Source organism: Miscanthus floridulus, chromosome 18, assembly GCF_019320115.1.
Source record: "Miscanthus floridulus cultivar M001 chromosome 18, ASM1932011v1, whole genome shotgun sequence".
In the NCBI taxonomy this organism is placed as follows: domain Eukaryota; kingdom Viridiplantae; phylum Streptophyta; class Magnoliopsida; order Poales; family Poaceae; genus Miscanthus; species Miscanthus floridulus.
Window position 1 is genome coordinate 54,548,988 of NC_089597.1, and position 5,852 is coordinate 54,554,839.

The following is a 5,852-nucleotide window of genomic DNA, read 5'->3' on the forward strand; positions in this document are numbered from 1 at the left end:
GAATCGGCCGAGGCCCTTGGAGCCTCGGGCGAGTCGGAGAATCGGCCGAGGCCAGCAGCGTTTAGCTGGTTTCGATCTTTACGAAGTGTAAGCAGTTGCTTTTTTGGGTCTTGCTTGGGGTACCCCTTCTCGCGGTACCCGACACTTGAAGGGGAATTTAAACTTTCACATCAGTCTATTTCAACATAATAAATAAATTAAGATTAAGATGGACATATATAACTGTGTTGGGCCACGGCTACATGTGTTTAGTTTTGTAGATATTTTTCTTACATAAAATTAATATATAATTGTCCTTGCAAATCGCACGGTCTGCGTGCCAACCATAATACAGTTTAATATTATAGGCTATGTTCGTTTCTCTTATAGCCCATACTTTTTAGTTTTGTTTTTTAGCTGAAACATTATTTTTCTCTCATATCAAATCAGCTGGAATAATATTTTAGTTTATTTTTTCAGCGAAGCGAACCGAGCTATACTCTCCAAGTCCATTTAATATTGTATCTAGCTATCAAATCAAATTTATTAATGTCTTTATCAAAACAGGTCTTCCACAATTTGCAACGTATTATGCTTTTGTTGTTATATTCGGCTCGCGACAACCTTGATATGTAAGGAGTCACACTGTCTAGCCTCTTGTATATTCATAGATTCATCGACATTGCTAGCGGTTGTGGTTGTACTATCGGCCATATATTCCGTACATTACTTCTTAATTTGTCGCCTGACTACCGTCTAGTTATGGGCCCAAACTACGCTATGTTCCATGGCATTACTTCAGCAATACTCAAATAATATTTTTTTCAAATAATAAATCAATATAAATAGCAGCATAAACCAAATTTTAATGAAACAAACGATGCTAGTATTGAAGCACATGTACTGATTCGGCCGATGTCGGTCATAATATAAAGTAACTGAAAGTAATCTTTTGCATTCGTCTCAATCACCCTATATGTTTCGCGGAGAGGAGATGCTTTTTCGTGGATTGTACTGCTTATTAGTACTAATGTAGGCAGGTATACCAGTATACATGCCTAAAAAAAATAAAGTAAATATGCAAAATACACAAAGAATAAAAGCATGGAAATATCACTTTATTCAATCATTGAAAAATTACAAAGTACGATTTCCCACGCTTTTTACCATGATTTGTGCCGAGTTCTATATGACAATCAGAGGATTATGTGCCTTCTGGGTCCCGTGGCCTCTGCTTAGTTACATCCGCATCATTTGGCCGCAAAAATTCCGATTCAGCTATACCGATGGTCATCTCCAAACTAAATAAGAGTCGTCTCATAATATGCATAAGTACAAATAAAAATGGTGAAGTGTCGGAGCCTCGTCGGCCTCTAGCAAAATGTATCCGACCTCGTCTTACGAAAGTCAAGGATGTGCGGTATATATTATTATAAGAATAAATAATTTCAGCATCGTTAGTTCGTAGAAAAAGAAAGAGGCTTTTACATATATACTATTAAAAAAGTTTGTAATTACACACAGGTTATTAAAAAAGTTGGCCACACATATATGCCGCCGTTCTGAACTTCTTTGCTCTCTGAGCCATTCCGTCGGTGTTCTGTTCGTTTTTCACCGTTTGTGAGTCCTGACAAGTGGGTCCGGTCAGTCAAAACGTCTCTAATACCCCTTCCATCCTTATCCTCCCTCTCGCGCGCGCCCGCCCCTGTCCTCTCTCTCGGAGCTCGCCCGCGCGCGCCCGCGGCGGAGCTCCCCCGCGCCCCTGTCCTCTTTCTCTCTCTCGGAGCTCCCCGCGCCCGCGCCCGCGGCGGCTGGCTGGGGCGGAGCTCCCCTGCGCCCGCGCCCGCGGCGGCTAGCCGGGGCCGAGCTCGCCCGCGCGCACCCGAGGCGGCCGGGGCGGCGCTCGCCCGCGTCCGCGCCCGCGCCCGCGGCGGCTGTCGGGGCTCGTGCCGCCGCTGTAGCTCCCCGCCATCTCCTTCTTCTTGGCCGCGGCGGCACGGGAGGCACCCCTACCGGCTCTTTATGCCGATGACTGGACATCGCGGGGAACAAGTTCACCGGCGAGATCTCGCCGGACTTCAACAAGGGGCGGGAACTCGGCATGGAGCCTATGGATGTCAAGCCGAAGGGACAGAACGGCTCAGCAGCCGGCGCAGGCGGCCACAACGGCGCTGCGGCGGCCGTGGCAGTTCCGAATGCCGCGGCCTCTGCGGCTATTGCGGCGGCAGCGAAGACCGGCGGGTCGACCGGGTCCAAGAAGCATATCTTCTTCGGCCCCTTGGCGGCAGCCCGCCGTTCGACCTGGAGGACCTGCTGCGCGCTTCTACGGAGGTGCTGGGCAAGGGCGCGCTCAGGATGGCGTACAAGGCGGTGATGGAGAACGGGTCCGCTGTGGCGGTGAAGCGCCTCAAGGACGTGGACCTTGCCCAGCACCACCGCAAAGGGGAAGCAGCAGCACACCGCCTGCGCCACGACAGAGTTTGGGTGGCTGACAAACAGACCCCACCGTGGGTAAAATGGTCATTTCACATGTCGGTTTGACACGTTAAGTAGCAAAACGGACGGAATGGCTTGAAGAGCAAAGAACTTCAGAACGGTGACATATGTGTGTGGTCAACTTTTTAATGGCCTATGTGTTAATTATAAACTTTTTTAATGGCACACATGTAAAAGTCTCAAAAAGAAACATCTCAGTCTCACCGGTTAGGGGGGAAATAGACTTTATATGAATCACCAATCTTGATGATGCGGAAAGATGATAAGATTGTGAGACTTGTGCCTAAACTTTCAAGATAGGTACACTCGCACTAGCTTTCGTCGAGTCTACGGGAAGTCATGCTAGTAAAACTTCAGGGCAAAAACTAGACTAAGTCCGAATAAAGTGCATTGTGACATGCTATTGCCACGACGTATGATGTCATTGCGCAATGTGCCACGACTTTCTTATCGGCTATGCATTGCGTCAGGACACTATCATTCGGCCGCTCGGCCATACATTACACCATGACATTTATCGTTCGGCCCTGCATTGCGTCACACGATATTTATACTTCGGGGCAGAGCATCACCGGTAGACATCCAGATCATGCCGAATGACTTCAGTCCAGTGAACTTAATTTTCTGACTACGTCTAACCATAAAGACGGTATCTTCAAATTGCATGTATGGTAGTGGAGATACGTGTAGTTCTTCACGTTTCTTGTGTGTTCCGTAACTCACGAGTGTATGTGCTGACTGCTGAGCCACGGGCTGCCGACCTTTCCCAACGTGCTGGGCCACTGAGCCAGAAATAGCTGCTGGCGGCCCAAACTAAAACACCAGCTCTGGGCTGCCGACGTAAAGATGACCGCCATTGCTGTGCTGTATTCCTGGCCAGCTGGCCTGCCCAAGGTTTCGCCAGCCATTGCACTGCATGCCTCTTCATGTTAGGTTACTGATGAAGAACTGCCGTGTCGTGTACTCGTGTACATCAGGTATGGGGAGAAAAAATGATTTTTTTATTTAGTGTCCAAAGATAAAATTTTAAAATTTTTTAATATAGCATTGAGTTTATTTTTGATTCCATATACAGTATTACAGTTATATTTGGCCTACGACACCGTCAACCATGAGCGGAAAAGACCATTTTACCCATGTTTCATGTGTAGCCACATCAATACGTTACTAGTAATATTTTTATTGCACAGATTTTTAATAGCATTATTTTTTTGACATTGAACGTTTTTTTACCAATACAATTTTTTTTCGATCGGTTAACATTTTTTGGCACTAACATTTTTTGCACAAATTTTTTATGATAGTACAATTTTGTGGACAGTACCAAACACACAAATTTGTGTATATGTGAACTTGTACATTTGTTCACCAAATTGTACTGCCATAAATAATATGTGTAGAAAAAAGTTGTACTGGCAAAAAAAAAATCATGGTCATATCTAACGACAGTGCTACATAGGGAACCAAAGACGAACCTAAAAAAATCATCGCTTAGACTAGCACTTGCACTTGCAACTTGTTGAACATAGACTAGCCTTGGAGATGAACTGTGCACTGCTGGGCTAAAGAGGAACGTTAGCCCAGGAAGGGAGTGAATAGAGTCACTTAAAATTTAACATTTAGGCTCAAACTTGATTACACTAGAAAAGCCATAAACTAACTAGCATCATGTGCACTTTTCATTTTCTAGTGTGCTCTAACCTACCTAGCCCACAAAAAAGTTATGAAATCTAGAGTCAATCCGTCAACTAACCTATACCAATCTAGAAATGGTAAAAGACACACAAACAAACGTAATACTAATACAATTTAAAGTGAATTTTGTCAGTATTATTAGTACTTGTTTGTTAAGCGAATATTTTTTAAATTTTTTGGTTATGATGTATGAGTGAATTGCATGTATCATTGGTTCGTGGATTGTTAAGGAAACACTTTGTGATAGTTGGCAAAATATTAAATTAATATTTATCTTAATATATAATGTTTACTTAGTCTACTTGGTGGCACATAACTTACAAAGATAAACAACGTAGAATAAGAAAAAGAAAGATAAGCAACGAAAGGAGTATTATCACGTCAAATTTGAGAAGCACCAAAAGGAATGAATCATGTCTACACTCATCCTGCACTACAAAATTACTTTTATTTTTAAAACCATGAGCACTGTGATAGATACTGTAGGATCAACTAGGCATAGATCTAGCGGGTACAACCTCTTCTACTTGTGATAAAAAATGTAGTTCATCCTAGTACATGAAGAAATAGAGTAACAGAGAGGAGAGAGTGAGAGGTGAGACATCACCGACCGTCGAAGGGCTTGGCGGAGGAGCTGGAGTCGTCCATGGCGATGTTGGTGTTGCTATGGAGTCCGGTGGTGCGGTGCAGTAGTAGTGCGGTGTCCCGGCGGAGAAGACGATGGCGGCTTCCCGTCACTAGCTGCGCACCCTCTCTAGATCGGTGTTAGGTTTTTGTCGGTGGGAACTGTAGCTCAGTCAACCTCATGAAGAGAGCCACCGGCCTCCACCTCTCTATATAGCGCAGTGTGACGGGGGCCCACCAACCATGTAGGGTTGGGCGCCCTCGATTAGGGCGCGAGGTCAAGGTCCAACTCGACCGTTGGGCTGAGCTAGTGAGATCACCACTAACAATCTCTCCCTTGATCTCATCTTATTACTTAAAACTCAACTTACTTTATCTTTTCTCATTCCATCATAAATCAGTGCATAGAGCGTGCCTCATCGTCACAGTCAGTTGCTATTAGATTAAACAGCTACAATACACCTCTCTATTTTGAAACAGATTCTCAACTAGGTCCTTATTATCCAGGAATTATAGGCCTTTCCTTAAACCCATGCCGGCTAAGTATTCTCTGAACACGCTAGGTGTTAAGCCTTTTGTAAGCGGATCCTTAAGCATCTTTTCTATTCTTATATGCTCAAGACTAATTATATGATCCCGGACTTTATCTTTCATAACATAATACTTTATGTCAATGTGTTTGGCAGCACCACTTGACTTATTGTTGTGAGCATAACATATTGTTGGATTATTATCGCAGTATAACTTAAGTGGTTTGGGTATGTCGTCTACCACTTTCAACTCGAGCATGAATTTTTTTAGCCAATACACCTACCCTATGGCCTCATAACATGCTACAAACTTGGCATACATTGTGGATGATGTAGTGACGGTTTCCTTTGAGCTTTTTCACGATATAGCTTCTCATGTGAGAGTAAATATGTATCCTGACGTAGATTTTATGTCATCTGCCGCATAATCAGAATCTATATACCCCTCTATGTATAGGGAATCATATCTTCTGTACGCTAGCATGAGACCCCTCGTACCTTGCAGGTAACGTAAAAATTTCTTTACTA